We start from the raw sequence: 21,518 nt of genomic DNA on the forward strand, positions 1-21,518 counted from the left end.
CCCTGATGCAGCATGGACCTGGAAATTGGCATTGCAGAATTTTTGCCTCCCTAGAGCACAATGGTAACACATATGATTCAGTCCAGAACAACTGAAAGACACAGAAGCCAAGTGGAGAGCAAGTGTTATGGAAGAGGAAATAAAGAGGCAACGTCTGTGGATATAAACAGCAGATGTAGCGGAAACAAAAGTCATGTCAAATCCTTTTCATTTTTAATTTCTTCCTTGTTCAGTCATTTTTTTTCAACAAGTGTTTATTGAGCACATACTGTGTGCCAGAAACTCTTCTAGGTGCTAAGCATACAGCAGAGAACAGGACTAAAGTTTTCTGTCTTCATGGAGCTTACATCCTTGGGGGAAGGCTGACCCATAGACAGATAAGTAAATAGATAAAATACCAGATATTGGTAGGTGGTATGGAACAAAATAAATTGTGATGTAAGGGTGCTGGGGGAGGGAGCATTTGCTATTGTATCCTATAGCCTGTTCAGGGAAAGCCTCACTAATAAAATGACAATTGAGGAGAAACTTAAGGGCAGTGGGAGAGTAAGTCACTTGTTATCTGGGGGAAGAAACATGAAAACAGCAAATGCAAAGGCCCTGGAGGAGGAGTATGCTAGGAGGATACAAAGAAGAGCAAGGAGGCCAATGTGGGTAGAGTTGAGTGAAGAGGGGACAAGTAGAAAAAGGTGAGATCTAATAGGGTCAGTAAAAGCCAGTGAGCAAAAATAACACTACATATCCCCAAATCTTTGGTATTATTTAGGCCTCCTAAGTCCAGATATCACCTGGGAAGAAGATAAAATTCATGGAAGGCAGGAGAATATTGAATGAGCAGTTATTGACAAAGATTGAATTTCCAAAAGGAAGTGGCTCTGAATAATCTTGAATAGCATAGATTATGATTATCTATTAAAAATTAAACCATACCATAAACTGACTTAAGATATATTGAAAACATTTTCAGATATAAATTTTTTATTAACCTACAAGTTGTATATTAAGAAATCAATGTGAGTCACCAAACAGTGAAGAATAAATGTTAATTTATAGCTTTATGAAAAAATTCTTAAATAGCATTTCAGAAGCAATGTTTGGAATCTAATTTTATTTATTTTGAATTACAGTGGATATAGATGAAAAGTTAAGTATCTTCATCAGTGTTTTGGGGCAGCTCAGGAAAAAAAAAGGCCTAAAAATAAGAAAAACTGCAAGACAATATAAACAGTGAATAACCTGAATATAAACTGTTCAATGAGGGAGACAGAAACAGGTTTCTAAAATAATCACTAAAAAGCTTTGGGTTAAAATTGTGTGATGGAAATATCTTGTGACTTAAAAGCATATTTTCAAAGATAACATTTGCTCAAGGCAAGGATATTTAAAAATAATAGGATTTTATGAGAATATTCCAAACAATTTTTCCTGGTTAACCAGTTAAATTACTACAAGTGCTAATTTGCATCCTGTGAGTAGTAAGAAGGTTCTCCTCTTCAATTTCACAGTTATTTTTAAGTGACTTTATTTTCTAGGAATGGCTAAGCCTGATTTTGTTGGATTTTTGCTGAGTAATAGAAAGCATAGCTTTAAGTATGCTGGGGGATGCCGTGGTCCTCACTAAACAAATAGAAGAATATCAAATACAAGTTAATGATTTTTCAGAAACCAGTAGAATTTATATTTTGTCACTGTGGCTTGGAACTTAGAATGCTCATTTATGCATACTAGCTGTTTTGCTTATTTGTTTAGAGAATGCTATCAGTAGAGTGAAATCCATTAATTAATTTTCCATGATTATACCTTTCTAATTATACAAAATTAACAATCCATTCATATAGGTTCAATAAAATTATAATAATTCATAACTTTTGATAAATCTTACATTCACTCCATTATCAGATTCTGAAATGGCCAGGATATTTTTCATTGTCAGATTGTAAAAATAATTTTCAATCCTATCTAGTTTTAAAATTTATTTCAATTTTTATTTTTTCTACATGCATGTGCTTGCTGAACAATTCTGTTTCTCCAGAGGTCCTTATAGTTTTTTTTTTTCCTTTTCCCAATCAGCCCTGCTGAGTTTATGACTGTCATCTTAATAATTTTTATGCTCAGCTCTGATTATATCTACCCTAAACCAAACCAAAAAATATTAACCTTTACACACTTACATAAAATTCTATACCCTGGGATTCAAGGCCTTCTATAACAGGTAACACTTTTCAGGCCTTCTTTCCCAGAGTTACGCTTGGGAAAGAAGCGTAATGCTTGTTGGCTTGTCCAAGCTCATGGTTTCTCTATAATACCCACAATTTCCTGTCTACTTTTACTCTTTTCCTAGACATCATTATAACAACACTAATGTGATTTAATATCGGCTTGACATCACATAGTTTACAAACTGCTTTCACAAATACTTAAGTCATTTAATCCTGAAAACAAAACGGAACAAACAAACAAAAACAAAGACTGAAACATTCTGGGGTCTGTCTTCATCTTATTGGTAAGGAAGGCATAAGGGACTCTTATAAATGTGACCCATATATCAATGAGTAGAGGCAAGTTTCACATCTTTGCTATTAAAGATTATTCCATTTACTACAGCTTTTTCCAATTTCTTAGATATAATAGAATCTTAGATCAGGGGAGCATCTTAACAATCACCTAGTGTAACCATTTTGTTCTATAGACAAGAAAATAAATAGTTACCTGGACTTAGAAAGTCTTGTCTTCCTCACCTGGGTTTGAAACACCTGTGCTCTGTATGCAACACTTGAGGGAGTCAAAGATGACTAAGAAATGGTCAATGAATGACCAAATAAAATACATATTCTAGGACAGAGGCACTTTAGCAAAGAGGTGAAGAAAGTTAAGTAAAGAAGCAGTCAGTTCAGAATGGAGCTCTGGGAATGTCTTTTCTCAAATACAACCTCATGATACTTTATTGGCACATTATTCTAAACTTACTACATCCTGTTTAATATATAGATATTTATGAAACTATATTAAGGACATAGCTTTATATTACTACAAAATTTTGCAACAGAATATTGAGTAATACCTGCACATAGTCATTATTCAATTAATATTTGTTTAAATGAATCAAATGATCACATAGTATAGAATTAATCATGAAAATAATAACTTTACTTTGTTTAGTGTTCATTTTATATTCCAAACACTAGGCTAAACTTTTAACGCATATCACATTTCATGCTTAGTGTAAGCATATGAGATAAATATTATCCCTATCACATTGTATTTTTTAACCCAAATCCAGTGTATACTAAGATTTGTATAGGTATTTGATGATTTGAAAGCATTGAGAATAAGGTCCATTAGCTCTGATTGGACCACGAACATAATTTATTTGGGATAGGGGAAGGGAACAACATAATAAATTAGACCTACGGAAGCAACAGAAGTTTATGTATATGATTTAATCTTCCATTTGAATACAAGGAATTGAAATTTAAGATAAAGATATTTTACTAGCAGAGACAAAAGGAAGTTAAATGTGTCATTTTATTCACTCCTAGTTCTTGGCATTTCATGATAAGCCATTTGTATTTGAGTTTGGATGGAGCCACCTTATGAGTGTGTTCCAGTTTGAAAATACAGGAACTCGTCTGTGTCTCAGGATTTATTAGCAGTGAAGATCATTTTCAATAGAAAGAGGGAGGGACAACACATTTTAAAAAAAACATTAAGAAAAAATTCAAACAGTAAAAGTATATAAAATGGTATAATGCTGCATAACATCCAAATTTAACAATTATAATTTTTTCTATATTTGCTTTATCTACATCTTTAAATAATTATTTCAAAGTAAATAAAGTGAATACAAATATCTTAATGATTTAGTATCTCTAAGAAAATTGCCTACATAACCAGAATAGTATCCACTTCTAATAATACCATTTTTTTTTTTCAGGATGCCAATAATGGCATTCTTAGTGATTATTACAAACCCGTTTCCAGTCAAGGATTATACCATATACTTGCTTAGACCAGATTTATTAATAAACAGTTTTGGTTGGGAAACTTACAACAGTTGGAGCAGATTAATAATGATTTGAAATAAATATTAATATGTGGTGTATCAGTTGTCTATTGTTGCCTAACAAACCAGCCCAAATATAGTGGCTTAAAATTGCCATTAATTTAACTCACAATATGGTTTGGCAACTTGGGCTGGACTCAGCAAAGAATTTGTTTTATTCTTGGCTGAATTCTCTCATGCGTCTGTGGTCAGCTGCTAGCCAGTTGCAGGATGGCTGAGAGAGGCAGGCCTAAGATACTCTCATTCATGTGTGTTGGTTGGCATTATATCAGAGCAATAATAGCAGCCAGCCATATGTCTCTCATCCTGTCAGGATAGTCTGAACTTGTTCAAATGCTGTTTCAGCTGGGTTCTAAAGAAAGAGCAAACATGTACACTCTGTCGAGGACTAGACACAGAACCTGGGTACCTTTGATTCTACCACATTCTGTAGGCCAAGCAAATTGCAAGGCCACAAGATTCAATATGTAGAGAGATAGATTTTACTTTAGGTGCGTAGAGCTGCAGAGTCTCATTGCAAAGGGATTTTCATGAGAGAAATATGGAGAATTGTGGCCATTCTTGCAATTTACCACTTGTGTATTGTCTTGAGATATCACCATATGAAGAATGTGGTAGAACTCTGCTTGGAATCACTAGATAAAACTTTTTATTCAGACTTCTTGAGTCTGATTCTTAGCCCCAGACTTACTAAATGGGCAATTTCAGATAGGATCTTAATATCCTGTGGGTCTCAATGTCATGGCTTAAACTCATGGCTTATGGCATACTGAGTTCACTTCAAGGTAGACCAAGGAGCCACGTACCATGTTGTTCCCAGATGTAATATTTGTATTAGTTAAAATTATCATATAAATGCTCATTATTATAGGAAAATAAGTACATAAAGGGTTTTTCATATAATAAAATCCTATTTAGGTAAACAGGAGTAAGATAATTTTACTTCTAAATAAATAGATAAATAAATAGTTATCTACTTATTTATGCCAAAATATTTATGCCAAAATATACTCCCAAGAGAAGGACGGTTATGGAATTCAGATATCTATAATCCAATTAAAAACACCCCAAACTATAATACAATTTTATATACATATATATATATATTCTATGTAAACTGTAAAAAAAACAGATGGATGCACAACAAATTTAGGATTATGGTAACTTTAGTATTAACAGAGTAGTTTTGAGTGGGTCAGTGTGTATGGTTCAAAGTGTACTTCAACTTTAGTTGCAAAGTTTTATTACTTTCGTATTTAAAATGACCTAATGGACTCTAATGTTAGTCTCTTTAGGCTCCTTTACGTTTTATAAGAATTATCAATAAATGGAAATATTTATATGTGGAAAAACTGAAGACAGCATAATCAGTAACCTGTATAGAATTACGGCTGTGAATGAGAGTAAAGAAATAGTGACTAGAAGGACTGTGGGGTCAAGGGAGACATTTGTTTGTTTTTCTCCTTTCAGTTTTTTCTTTAATTCAATTTAAGTTTCATCTGAAAAATCTAAGCAGAAAGTCAGCTTTATGATTTCTAATTTAATTTCTTTCCTAAGCACTGACTTTGATTCCGTTTTAGGTCATTTACAATATAGTCCATATTAATTTTGCATGTCTTTAAAGTTTAACAGGATGTTAAATTACAGAATTTCAACAAATATAAAGCATATAAAATTGAAATATAAAATACAAAATATTTAGTGAAATTGCAAAGCTGATCACAAAAGTCACTACCTACCTCCATATCCAAAAGACAGCCATCAGGGTGCCTTGGCATTCCTGTGCAGAAATGACTAAGGAGTAGTAGAACAAGCCCTGATAGCATCACTTACTTTCCAGTAATTTAAGGTCAACCTTGAAAAAGAAAGTGACAAGCTAATGGAGAAGAAAACTGTTGGGCAACCTGAGTTCTTGGTAACTTTCTTCTCTCTTTCTTGAAACTAAGAGAAGGGGCCTCACAAAGAGTTTCTCATAGAATTTGGGGTTTTCCACATTATTTTCCCTTAAGGTTTGGTAACCTGTTGTTGCTCTGTCTCCAGCCCTACTCAAGGGGACAAAAAGGAATTCAAGAAAAAAATCTGAGTTGGTGGTGGTGGTGGTGGGGATATGTGATGAAAGGTGGCAGAATATGCTACTCCAAAGTATGCCACTTCAGTACAAGAATCATTTTGAGCTAAAGGCACTTGAAAAACAGCAGCTGTAAGAAGAGTGTTCTGATCTCCTTTTTTCTTCCTGAAAACAGGAGATAAAACTCGCATATGAAATATGCCCTCCCTATACTAGGAGAAAAGAAACATTCTTATCATCAGGGAAGGGATGTTAAGACTAAGAGAATTTAACACAAACAGACCTTGTGGAAATGATTCTTACCTTCCTTTAGCCTCCCCATACATTTTAGTTACTTTTCCACAATTGCCTCTCTTTGTTCAACTTATTTTAAAAGCGTTTAAATTTTGCCACTTCTTTGGGTCTTCATTTCCTTAAGAGGGCTTCCTTGTAACTTGAGACTGAAATTTATATGCTTTTCATTCATCTGTCTTTTGTTACAGAGCCAGAGTTGAAAGTTAAGATGGGTAGAGGAAAGAATTTTCCTCCCCTACAGTGATACATCCAGAATACAAGAGTATTCAGTTAACAGATGATACTGTGGATAGCTGAGCTTGAGCTAGCTTATGACAACCTCACCTTAGTTTATTGCCACTAAGCTGCCAGGGGCAGGAGCTGAGAGCTGATGTAAGAGATCGCATTTAAGTTGATCTTCCATTCAGTTAAAGCCATAAATGTGGCAGGACTCCTGCTGGACCTGCTGGAGAACTCACACACCTGACACCAGAGGGCACTCTCAGGGCATAGCCAAGAAAGGACTTCAGCAGGGCCAGTTAACTAAGGATGTTTGCCCCCTCCCCTTCCTTCCCTCCTCCCAGACTCCAAAACACAAGAAGAGTAAGGGATCTAGAAGAGGGAGGAAAGAGAAAAAGTAACGATGAGGCTCTATCACCTCTCCACTCCAAGGACCGCAGACAAAGCCTAGGCCAGTACTGAGGGTGGGAAAAGGGAGAATGTGGAAGATAAATAGATAATCAAAATCTTGAATTGGATTGTGCTGGGATAGATTTTTAAAATCACTAACCATGACTGAGAGGAAATGAGGTATTCTAAAGATGTCTTTAAGGAACAGAAAGAATATAGTTTAGTTGAAGCCAGTGACTGAAGAGAAATAAGACCATTTTGTGTTTGTATGCTACCAAGGGTGAACTTACTAAAATCATTTGCTTCTTGTATATTTGTTTTATTCATGTTTATATGTACCTGTACTTCATTCCACAAAGAATATTGAGAGTGTTTGCATTAAATGATTGCATTAAAGAGGCATAGTGGTGAAGAAATAAAGCAGAGGCAATAGGGTAGAAATTAAAAGACAAGGAGAAGGTGTACCAAATACAAATAATAAGATATTCTATTCTTTGTCAGAGGTGATTCATATATCCAGCCAATTCTGGTTGTCCTAATAGACAATGCAAAAAGATGAACATATTCAGTTTCAGTACTCACAGAGATTGTAAATAAAAGGAAACAAATTGCTATGGAGAATAATGACTAGTTAGAGAACAGATATTTTTATTAATCACTTCCTGTATTTAGGACAATGAGAATTTTGTAACCAGACAATGTCCTTACCTTCAGGGAACTCACACTCTGGTGTGAAAAAGTTATTTAGAAAATATTTGCAAGTATAAATGAGAAGTACAACATATAAAGAGTGAGTTTTTTTACACATTATACTTGATGGGAATTCCTCTGACCTAAAACACTTATGTGAGTGTCTTTATATTTGTGACTGAGAAAGTGTACCTACTTCCATATATATATATAATGTGCTCCTAACCAGTATTTAACGGGACTTTAGCCTCACTCAAATATTAGGAATTATATGGGGCTAGAGTAATTTTGTTCAACATTTTTATTCCTTGGATTATCAACCACAATCCAGTTGTTGAATTACATTAAGGTATATCAGTGATTTTAGGTATAGTTATTAGAGCTATATCAGCAATGATTGTGAAATCTGAAATTTTACTTCTACCCTTAATTCAGTAGCTTTCTCACACATAACACACTACTCAGTTTCCAAGCAAATTACAGGAACTGCTAACAGAAGTGGAAAATAGTTTCAGAAATAGAGAATTTTAGGGGTAATCCAGTATAAACAAATAGTAATGTTGTTAATAGTGAGAACTTCATCTGTGCTGCCTAGAGATTTCTATCCTGTTTATATTGTCAGCCTAAAGAATCCTGATGAGATTTTACAGCCCATTTTTAGCTACTCAAGCAGAACATTTTCAGGTAGGAACATTACAAAGCAACCTTTCAGTTTTAAGTTTCAAGTAAGTGAATGAAAAGATTCAGGGACTGTATTTCTGTATCTAAATGAAAGCATAAATCTCAATAACTAAGGACTGAAGTATTGGCATGTTAACTTAAGCTTACAGGAAATAGTTAATAAACAATAGGCTTTGAGTTATGTATTAATTTGGATATACAATAACTTCTGATACCAAGAGAGGAGAAAGAGACCACAAAATACTGTGGATAAAATAATATGGGGAGATCAGCTCGGTGCTTTGCCGATGACCTAGAGGGGTGGGATAGGGAGGATGGGAGGGAGGCTCAAGAGGGAGGGGATATGGGGACATATGTACGCATATGGCTGATTCACTTTGATGTACAACAGAAACTAACACAGTATTGTGAAGCAATTATACTCCAAAAAAGATCTATTAAAAAAACAATATGGAAATTTAGTTCCAACCAATCCTTGTGGGTAGGGTCCAAGATTGGTTAGGCAATTATCCTACCCTCAACATTTGGCTTCTAAGTTTGAGTCAAAAGATGCTGATCTAGTTTTTGCCATCATCCAGACAGTGGGAAGGGAGAGAGGGCCACAGGAATGCATGACAAAATCTTGTTAAGTCTTCTTGGAAGTGGCTATCATCACTGAGGCTCAACAGACATAGGATTGACCAGAACTTAGTCTCAGGGCTATACGTAGCCACAAAAGGCGTAAGATGTAATATATGTAAGAGCAGATAAATTCCATGTCTATGGAATAGGGGAGAACAGATATTGGTGACACCTGGTAGTCAGCCACAAGATATTATATCTCAACTACAATTTCCTAACAAATACTTTTAGTTCTCAGAATTATAGATCTTTTATAACATTTTTAAGCTATAAACTTAATATATGATTAGAAGAAATAAGAAGAGTTTTATTCATAGTTTCATCCTTTGAACCTACCATTTTATATTCCATCATATATTTCCCCCTTTAATAAAATGTTTCATAATTTCCAATGTTTTAAATATTCTAAATATGTATGAAAATTAATAAGTTGTGGTCACTTTTTCATTGCAGTTATTCATAATTATAATGTATATATTAAATTCCATCAACTATGTATAAATATACAGGTCTACAAATGTTTTAGAAAGTCCCTACATTCATTGAGAAGTTTGGCACTTGATTCATACTCTTCTTTACCCATAAACTCCTGCAATGATTCTAGATGAATACAACATCCATCCATCATCTTTTCTTTACTATTCTTTGAAAAGAGAATTGAATTTTGAAATCAGTGTGGCCCTTTGTATGTTATCAATATGTTTATCCAGAAATGTGTGGCTATGTGAGGCAAGGGCTTGAAGGCTGTCTCAGTGAGGGCTTGTAGGATATTCTTCACTACATCGTGCCTTTCTTAAAATTCAGAGCCTAGCCCTTGGGCTTCCAGACTCACAAATGAAGAAAAATTATTAATTTCTCAAGAAAAATTCACATTAATCAAATCCACAAGTGTAGCAACGCTTATATATACAAGATACAATAACGTATCCCCTAAAATAGTTACTGAACTACGACAGTTAAATAATAAAACACTATTTTACAAATATTTATTGAGTTTAATATTTTGCACAAAATATAATGGGGTTGTTAATGGGGTATAAATAGACAAATCAACCTTCTAGAAAGTAATGTTCAAATGAAAGAGGTGGGCTTCTCTAAGTAACTAACAGAGGGCAATGAACTAAGAGGACTGAAATGCTACTGTCTTTGAACTTAGAGCTTTCCAAGTTAAAAATTCTTCTTCATATCTTCAAGATGTTCAGTAAATAATTTGAAACCCCTCCATCTGCTGTATGTCCCAGTCTCTAAACACATAGACAACACTGTTTAAAATAGAGTATGGTGATATTGGAAATGCTATGTTCCTAACCTATTTATTGAATACACATCTGTTCCCCATTAATAAGCAATGTGGCTACTCAAATATACACACTTTCCATTTTTATTGTAGGTCTACTTTAGGACCTATTTGATTTTGGTGATACATTAGCAAATTAATTTATTCCTGCTTTAGCACTAAGCTGTCTTCATTATGATGGCTTTATAATAGCTATTTCTTGTAAGATAAGTCACTTATATAGAATATAATTAAGCTCTGAGTAAAATAAAAACAAAATTTTAAAATTAATGTGGATTAAACACAGTATAGATTTATCTCTCTCACACATAAAAGTAGAGTGAATGGGCCAAGAGTGGTAGATCTGCTTCAGGAACATCAGGACCCATGGTCTTACCACCTTGTTCTTCTGGCATCCTCAGTGCCTGGTTTCTGCTTCATGGTTCAGTTCCAGCTACTGAATCCAAATTCCAACCACAAAGAAGAGGGGAAAAAAGGAGAAGAGCAATACTCTCTGGCTTTAAGGACAGTTACTGCAGACAGCACACACCACTGTCACTTATGTCCCATTTAACAGGTTTTAATTCACTTTTATAGTCGACCATGGAACAACACAGGGTTTAGCAGTGCTCACCCACAAAGCAGCTGAAAATCAGCCTATAATTTAAAGTTGGTCGTCCATATCCAAGGTTCCTTGCTACCCAGGAATTCAACCAACCATGGGTTATGTAGTACAATAGAATTTACAGTTGAAGAAAATCCACGTAGAAGTGGACCCATGCAGTTCAAACCCATGTTGTTCAAGGGTCAACTGTATTTACAAGGGAGCCCAGAAAATATTCCTTTATTTTCAGAAATATTCTTGCTTGGCTGAAAAAAAACTGAAGTAGATAATGAGACTCAATTACAATTTTCTCGAATATCTCTCAATTTAATATTCTTCAGTAATGTGCAGTATCTTCTTGACAAACTCTTTCAAGTACAATTGAGAATAATCTCAAGGTTTATTTTCAAAGAAAACCTATAAAATGCCTAAAAAAATATTTTGGAGAGAATTATATCATTTTATTTTTCTATGATTAAGTTTCTTAAGTGTTTTTCAAATTATCTGTATCATTACTGATTTTTGTTAGTTTTATCAATTATTGAATGATATTGATAAAATCTCCCACTCTAATGATGTTTTAACCCATATTTATAATTATATCATTTTCATTTTGTGTATATTAAGTTAATCTATGTTTAGAATATGTAATCTTATGAATATTCTTGAATCCTCTTTCTATTTCCCCTCAACCAAGATTCTCGTACTCCTTAAAGTCCATACACTGTTGTCATATTCCTTTAATTCAATTTGAAAATGCCTTTCTTATTTACTTATGTCTTTCTGGTCTAATATTGCTGGCAATTTGGGGTTGCCATGTGCAAATGAAGAATTCCAAAGGCTTTTTGCTTCTTCCCAATTACTCTTCTTCCAATCTCATCCAATTGCATAGTTTCTCAGTTATCACTTCTACATGGATAACATATAAAACTTGATTTCCATGTCCCATTGGTCTCTATATTCAACTCCTGATGTATATCGCTAACTATAGATATCTAGTAACTGAAATTTTTTCCTGGCAAACTGTATTCATTATTTCCGCAAATAACCTCTTGCTTCTGAATTTCCTCCTCTTCTGTATGATACAGTTATTGTCTCATTCTCCCAAATCTTCTTTGGCTTTGCTTATCTTTCACTCTTACAACAAGTATAAAAACTGTCAAATATAAATTTATATTATCTCTCCACACTTACCAATCCTTTTCTACTTTAATTATTAAGAAATATTTTAAGTATACATCATATATTAGAGAATAGTATAACAAACATCCACCTTTTTTTTTTTCATGTGGCTGGTCAGATCTTAATATTTTGCCCTATATGATTCAGATTCATTTTTATATTTCAAATAAATTATAACTTTAAAAGTTTGAAGACCTCTATATTTTCCTGATCTCATGCTCATTTTTCCATTTCAGAAGTACCTACTTTTCTACATTTAATGTTCATTATTTTTATTTATCTCTTCTCCATAAAAATATATAACATTGGTTTATATGTTTTTAAATTTTTCACACATTATGCTTTTGAGCTTTATCCATGTTGATATCTGTAGACCTAGTTAATTAATTTTGATACTTAATTATATTAATATAACATTTATCAATTTTCATTTTAGAGGACAAAGATTAATTCTAAATTTTTAAATATTACAATAAATGCAATAAATATTCTTTAAAATGTTACATTGTGTAAATATATAAGAGTTGCATACAAATTTTACCAGTAATAGAATTATTAGGTTATGGAATATGTTTATTCTCAACTTAGCTTTTGCTAAACAGCTTTTGAAAATCGTTGAATCAATTTTTTGCTCACATGAATAATCAAGAAAACTTTCAGGTATGGACATATATACACTACCAAATGTAAAATAGATAGCTAGTGGGAAGCAGCCGCATAGCACAGGGAGATCAGCTCGGTGCTTTGTGACCAGCTAGAAGGGTGGGATAGGGAGGCTGGGAGGGAGGGAGACGCAAGAAGGAAGAGATATGGGGATATATGTATATGTATAACTGGTTCACTTCGTTATAAAGCAGAATCTAACACACCATTGTAAAGCAATTATACTCCAATAAAAATGTTTAAAAAAAAAAAAAAAAAAAGAAAACTTTCATTGTTCCTCATCCTTGGTAACATTTGTTATTAAAAGTTGTTTTAGAGATAGCTTAGAAGATGGAGGAGTAGAAGGACGTACACTCACTTCCTCTTGAGAGAGCGCCGGACTCACAACTAACTGCTGAACAGTCACTGACAGGAAGACACTGGAACTCACCAAAAAAAATACCCCACATCCAAAGACAAAGGAGAAGCTGCGGTGAGGTGGTAGGAGGGGTGCAATCACAATAAAATCAAATCCCATAACTGCTGGGTGGGTGACTCACAAAATGGAGAACAATTTTACCACAAAAGTCCACCCACTGGAGTGAAGGTTCTGAGCCCCACATCAGGCTTCCCAACCTGGGGGTCTGGCAATGGGAGGAGGAATTCCTAGAGAATCAGACTTTGAAGTCTAGCGGGATTTGATTGCAGGACTTTGACAGGACTGGGGGAAACAGAGATTCCACTCTTGGGAGGGCACACAGAAAGTAGTGTGTGCATCAGGACCCAGGGGAAGGAGCAGTGACCCCATGGGAGACTGAACCAGACCTACCTGCTAGTGTTGGAGGGTCTCCTGCAGAGGCAGGGGGTGGCCGTGGCTCACCACGGGGACAAGGACACTGGCAGCAGAAGCTCTGGGAAGTACTCTTTGGTGTGAGCCCTCCCAGAGTACACCATTAGCCCGACCAAAGAGCTAGGTAGGCTCCAGTGCTGGGTCGCCTCAGGCCAAACAACAGGGAGGGAACCCAGCCCCACCCATCAGCAGACAAGTGGATTAAAGTTTTACTGAGCTCTGCCCACCAGAGCAACACCCAACTCTACCTACCACCAGTCCCTCCCATCAGGAAGCTAGCACAAGCCTCTTAGATAGCCTCATCCACCAGAGGGCAGACAGCAGAAGCAAGAAGAACTACAATTCTGCAGCCGGTGGAAGGAAAACCACATTCACAGAAAGATAGACAACATGAAAGGCAGAGGACTTTGTACTAGATGAAAGAACAAGATAAAACCCCAGAAAAACAACTAAATGAAGCAGAGATAGGAGACAACCCCAGAAAAAGAATTCAGAATGATGATAGTGAAGATGATCCAGGACCTCAGAAAAAGAATGGAGGCAAAGATCGAGAAGATGCAAGAAATATTTAACAAAGACCTAGAAGAATTAAAGAAGAAACATCTAGTTCAAGAACAAACACCTAGAAGAATTAAAGAACAAACAGAGATGAACAATACAATAACTGAAATGAAAACTACACTAGAAGGAATCAATAGCAGGATAACTGAGGCAGAAGAATGGATAAGTGACCTGGAAGACGGAATGGTGGAATTCACTGCCATGGAACAGAATAAAGAAAAAAGAATGAAAAGAAATGAACAGACTAAGAGACCTCTGGGACAACATTAAATGCAAAAACATTAGCATTATAGGGGTCCCAGAAGGAGAAGAGAGAGAGAAACGATCCAAGAAAATTTTTGAAGAGATTATAGTCGAAAACTTCCCTAACGTGGGAAAGGAAATAGCCACCCAAGTCCAGGAAGCACAGAGAGTCCCAGGCAGGATTAAACCCAAGGAGAAACATGCCAAGACACATAGTAATCAAATTGACAACAATTAAAGACAAGGAAAAATTATTGAAAGCAACAAGGGAAAAATGACAAATAACATACAGGGGAACTCCCATAAGGTTAACAGCTGATTTCTCAGCAGAAACTCTACAAACCAGAAGGGAGTGGCAAGATATATTTAAAGTGATTAAAGGGAAGAACCTACAACCAAGACTACCTGACAAGGATCTCATTCAGATTTGAAAGAGAAATCAAAAGTTTTACAGACAAGCAAAAGCTAAGAGAATTCAGCATCACCAAACCAGCTCTACAGCAAATGCTAAAAGAACTTCTCTAAGTGGGAAACACAGGAGAAGAAAAGGACCTACAAAAACAAACCCAAAACAATTAAGAGAATGGTAATAGGAACACACATATCGATAATTACCTTAAACGTAAATGGATTAAATGCTCCAACCTAAAGACACAGGGTTGCTGAATGGATACAAAAACAAGACCCATCTATGTGCTGTCTACAAGAGACCCACTTCAGACCTAGGGACACATACAGACTGAAAGTGAGGGGATGGAAAAAGATACTCCATGCAAATGGAAATCAAAAGAAAGCTGGAGTAGCATTACTCATATCAGATAAAAAAGACTTTACAATAAAGAATTTTACAAGAGACAAGGAAGGACACTACATAATGATCAAGGCATCAATCCAAGAAGAAGATATAACAAGTATAAATCTATATGCACCCAACATAGGAGCACCTCAATCCATAAGGCGAATGCTAACAGATATAAAAGAGGAAATTGACACTAACACATTAATAGTGGGGAACTTTAGCACCTCACTTACACCAATGGTCAGATCATCCAGACAGAAAATTAATAAGGAAACACAAGCTTTAAATGACATAATAGACCAGATTTAATTGATATTTATAGGACATTCCATCCAAAAACAGCAGATTACACTTACTTCTCAAGTGCATATGGAACATTCTCCAGAATAGATCACATCTTGGGTCACAAATCAAGCCTCAGTAAATTTAAGAAAATTGAAATCATATCGAGCATCTTTTCTGACCACAACAGTATGAGATTAGAAACCAATTACAGGGGAAAAAAATGTAAAAAACACAAACACATGGAGGCTGAACAATATGTTACTAAATAACCAGGAGATCACTGAAGAAATCAAAGAGGAAATCAAAAAATACCTAGAGACAAATGACAATGAAATCATGATGGTCCAAAATCTATGGGATGCAGCGAAAGCAGTTCTAAGAGCGAAGATTATAGCAGTACGATCCTACCTCAAGAAACAAGAAAAATCTCAAACAATCTAACCTTGCACCTAAAGGAAGTAGAGGAAGAAGAACAAACAAAACCCAAATTTAGTGGAAGGAAAGAAATCATAAAGATCAGAGCAGAAATAAATGAAATAGAAACAAAACAATAGCAAAGATCAATAAAATTAAAAGCTTGTTTTTTGAGAAGATAAAGAAAATTGATAAACCATTAGCCAGACTCATCAAGAAAAAGTGGGAGAGAACTCAAATCAATAAATTTAGAAATGAAAAAGGAGAAGTTACTATGGACACCACAGAAATACCAAGCATCATAAGAGACTACTACAGGCAACTTTATGCCAATAAAATGGATAACCTGGAAGAAATGGACAAATTCTTAGAAAGGTATAACCTTCCAAGACTGAACCAGGAAGAAATAGAAAGTATGAACAGACCAATCACAAGTAATGAAATGGAAACTGTGATTAAAAATCTTCCAACAGGGCTTCCCTGGTGGCGCAGTGGTTGAGAATCTTCCTGCCATTGCAGGGGACACAGGTTCGAGCCCTGGTCTGGGAAGATCCCACATGCTGCGGAGCAACTAGACCCGTGAGCCACAATTGCTGAGCCTGCGCGTCTGGAGCCTGTGCTCCGCAACAAGAGAGGCCGCGATAGTGAGAGGCCCGCGCACCACGATGAAGAGTGGCCCCCACTTGCTGCAACTGGAGAAAGCCCTCGTACAGAAACGAAGACCCAACACAGCCATAAATAAATAAATAAATAAATAAAAATTAAAAAAAAAAAAAGAAAAAAGTGGTCAAGTACTTTAAAAAAAAAAAAAAAATCTTCCAACAAACAAAAGTCCAGGACCAGATGGCTTCACAGGTGAATTCCATTAAACATTTAGAGAAGAACTAACATCCATCCTTCTCAAACTCTTCCAAAAAATTGCAGAGAAAGGAACACTCCCAAACTCATTCTAAGAGGCCACTATCACTCTGTTACCAAAACTGGACAAGGATACTACAAAAAAGAAAATTACAGACCAAGTATCACTGATGGATATAGATGCAAAAGTCCTCAACAAAATACTAGCAAACAGAATCCAACAACACATTAGAAAGATCATACACCGTGATCAAGTGGGATTTATCCCAGGGATGCAAGGATTCTTCAATATACGCAAATCAATCAATGTGATATATCATATTAACAAACTGAAGAATAAAAACCATATGATCATCTCAATAGATGCAGAAAAAGCTTTTGACAAAATTCAACACCCATTTATGATAAAAACTCTCCAGGAAGTGGGCATAGGGGAACCAACCTCAACATAATACAGGCCATATATTACAAACCCACAGCAAACTTCATTCTCAATGGTGGAAAACTGAAAGCATTTCCTCTAAGATCAGGAACAAGACAAGGATGTCCACTCTAGCCACTGTTATTCAACATAGTTCTGGAAGTTTTAGCCATCGCAATCAGAGAAGAAAAAGAAATAAAAGCAATACAAATTGGAAAAGAAGTAAAACTGTCCCTGTTTGCTGATGACATGATACTATACATAGAGAATCCTAAAGATGCCACCAGATAACTACTAGAGCTAATCAGTGAATTTGGTAATGTTGCAGGATACAAAATTAATGCACAGAAATCTCTTGCATTCCTATCACTAACAACGAAAGATCAGAAAGAAAAATTAATGAAACAATCCCATTCACCATTGCAACAGAAAGAATAAAATACCTAGGAATAAACCTACCTAAGGAGGTAAAAGACCTTTACTCAGAAAACTATAAGACACCAATGAAAGAAATCAAAGATGATACAAACAGATGGAGAGGTATACCATTTTCTTGGATTGGATGAACCAATATTGTGAAAATGACTATACTACCTAAAGCAATATACAGATTCAGTGCAATCCCTATCAAATTACCAATGGCATTTTTTGCAGAACTAGGACAAAAAAATCTTAAAATTTGTATGGAGACACAAAAGATCCCAAATAGCCAAAGCAATCTTTGGGATTGAGGGAAAAAAACTGAGCTGAAGGAATCAGACTCCCTGACTTCAAACTATACTACTGTACTACTACTATAAATAAATTGTGGTATGTTCATATAATGAACTAATTAACAACATAAAGAAAAAATTGAAGATACACACATTAACATGGATGGTTCTCAGCAAAATTATGCTAAACAACAAAATCCAGGCACCCAAAAAAGTACGTATGTTGGTTTCTATTGATATGACATTTTAGAAAAGGAAAATCTAATCTATAGTTACAAATCATATTGATTTCTGCCTGGGGTGGCATGTGATGACAGGTTGAAATGAAAATGGAATAACAAAAGTTCAGGCATACAAAATGGAGTCAGGTGGCCATTGAGGATATGGTCTCAGACTGGTCCCCAGAACCTGAACTTTCTGAACTGTACAATACCAAACCTAAGTATACCTCCCATCGTTTTTAGAACAAGACCTACTAGCTGCAACTTCATTTTAACTATGCAACAATTTCGGACCTCAACCAATCCCAATCCTTGCTTAACAAGCACCCTTACTTCTTACCAGCTGCAATAACATTTCTTTTTTTTTTTTTTTTTTTTTAACATCTTTACTGGAGTATAATTGCTTTACAATGGTGTGTTAGTTTCTGCTTTATAACAAAGTCATTCAGTTATACATATATATATGTCCCCATATCTCTTCCCTCTTGCATCTCCCTCCCTCCCACCCTCCCTATCCCACCCCTCTAGGTGGTCACAAAGCACCGAGCTGATCTCCCTGTGCTATGCGGCTGCTTCCCACTAGCTATCAGCTTTACATTTGGTAGTGTATATATGTCCATGCCACTCTCTCACTTTGTCCCAGCTTACCCTTCCCCCTCCCTGTGTCCTCAAGTCCATTGCCTAGTAGGTCTGTGTCTTTATTCCAATCTTGCCCCTACGTTCTTCATGACCATTTTTTAGATTCCATATATATGTGTTAGCATATGGTATTTTTCTCTTTCTGACTTACTTCATTCTGTATGACAGTCTCTAGGTCCACCCACCTCACTACAAATAACTCAATTTCATTTCTTTCTATGGCTGAGTAATATTCCATTGTATATATGTGCCACATCTTCTTCATCCATTCATCTGTTGATGGACACTTAGGTTGCTTCCATGTCCTGGCTATTGTAAATAGTGCTGTAATGAACATTTTGATACATGACCCTTTTTGAATTATGGTTTTCTCAGGGTATATGCCCAGTAGTGGGATTGCTGGGTCATATGGTGGTTCTATTTTTAGGTTTTTAAGGAACGTCCATACTGTTCTCCATAGTGGTTGTATCAATTTACATTCCCACCAACAGTGCAAGAGGGTTCCCTTTTCTCCACACCCTCTCTAGCATTTATTGTTTGTAGATTTTTTGATGATGGCCATTCTGACCGGTGTGAGTTGATATCTCATTGTAGTTTTGATTTGCATTTCTCTAATGATTAATGACATTGAGCATTCTTCCGTATGTTTGTTGGTAATCTGTATATCTTCTTTGGCGAAATGTCTGTTTAGGTCTTCTGCCCATTTTTGGATTGGGTTGTTTGTTTTTTTGTTATTGAGCTGCATGAGCTGCTTGTAAATTTTAGAGATTAATCCTTTGTCAGTTGTTTCATTTGCAAATATTTTCTCCCATTCTGAGGGTTGTCTTTTGGTCTTGTTTATGGTTTCCTTTGCTGTGCAAAAGCTTTTAAGTTTCATTAGGTCCCATTTGTTTATTTTTGTTTTTATTTTCATTTCTCTAGGAGGTGGGTCAAAAAGAATCTTGCTGTGATTTATGTCATAGAGTGTTCTGCCTATGTTTTCCTCTAAGAGTTTGATGGTGTCTGGCCTTACATTTAGGTCTTTAATCCATTTTGAGTTTATTTTTGTGTATGGTGTTAGGAAGTGTTCTAATTTCATTCTTTTACATGTAGCTGTCCAGTTCTCCCAGCACCACTTATTGAAGAGGCTGTCTTTTCTCCATTGTATATTCTTGCCTCCTTTATGAAAGATAAGGTGACCATATGTGCGTGGGTTTATCTCTGGGCTTTCTATCCTGTTCCATTGATCTATATTTCTGTTTTTGTGCCAGTACCATACTGTCTTGATTACTGTAGCTTTGTAGTATAGTCTGAAGTCCAGGAGCCTGATTCCTCCGGCTCCATTTTTCGTTCTCAAGATTGCTTTGGCTATTCGGGGTCTTTTGTTTTTCCATACAAATTGTGAAATTTTTTGTTCTAGTTCTGTGAAAAATGCCATTGGTAGTTTGATAGGGATTGCATTGAATCTGTTGATAGCTGCAATAATAATTTTTGAGAAACAACTTGTGTAACTAACTGTTGCCTTGCAGTTTTTGCCTTTATAAGTTTCCTGCATCACAGTCTAGTGGAACACATTTCAAGTGCTTTTGAATCTGTGCTTTCCAGGCTACAGTCTGAAGAAACCACAAATAAATGCCTCTTTATTTCAATCAGGTCTTTGTTTCTGAAATTTTAGTGGACACACGGAAGAGAGTGATGGGACAAGAGTCAAAAGTGGAGTTTTACGGTTTTATATCATGATTGGTGTAGTGGCCACATGGGTGTATACATTTGTGAAAGCATCCCAAAAATAATCAAATGAATTCATTTTACTGTATATAAAGAATACTTTGGTAAAACTGACTTGAAAAAGGAATTGTGAAAAATCTACATTGAGAAAACTACAAACTGAAAATCTGAACAGTTACTTAAAAAATGCAGTAAGATACTCTGCTTCTGGTCCAAGAATTCATTACTGAAAATCAGTTTTCTCAATTAACATACTTATGTAATTTCAATTTAAAAAATGTTTTTTTTTTCTTGACAGTCGTAAAAGGTTTTATAAGTTTATTTAGAAGGAAATAATGGAAGAAAATAAAGTATTTTGAAACAAAATAATGATAGAGGACTTGCCTCAAGAGATATTAAAATGTTTTCTAAAGAAATAATGTTAACAGTGATATATCAGAAAAAGTGTAGGAAAAAAAGTATAATTTAAAAAATTGTAAATTATAGAATCATTTCTTAACTTTTGGTACAAATACATCTTTCATCACATCTTATACAAATATCAGAAATAAAATTTAATTAATTAAATTCAAGGATTAAATTTTATCTTAAATATAAATTGAATACAAGATTAAATATAATTGAGCATAATTAAATATTTTACATAAGATATTCATTAAATGGAGATAGACTTTCTGGCTATAAAATGGGTATCAAGAAATCAGACAGGGAAATGATAAATAACTATACAAGAACTACCATATGACCCAGCAATTCCACTCCTGGGTATGTATCTGAAAATAAACAAATAAAAATGTGAAAAGATACATGCATCTCATTGTTCATAGCAGCATTATTTACAATTGACAAGATATGGAAACAACCTAAGTGTCCATCAACAGTTGAATGGCTAAAGAAGTTTATACACACACACACACACACACACACACACACACACACACACAATGGAATACTACTCAGCCATTAAAAAGAATGAAGTAATGCCATCTGCAGGAACATGGATGGAGTTGGAGGGCATTATGTTAAGTGAAATAAGTTGACAGAGAAAGACATAGTATACGATATCATTTATATGTA

The sequence above is a fragment of the Balaenoptera ricei genome, chromosome 10, assembly GCF_028023285.1.
Source record: "Balaenoptera ricei isolate mBalRic1 chromosome 10, mBalRic1.hap2, whole genome shotgun sequence".
In the NCBI taxonomy this organism is placed as follows: Eukaryota; Metazoa; Chordata; class Mammalia; order Artiodactyla; family Balaenopteridae; genus Balaenoptera; species Balaenoptera ricei.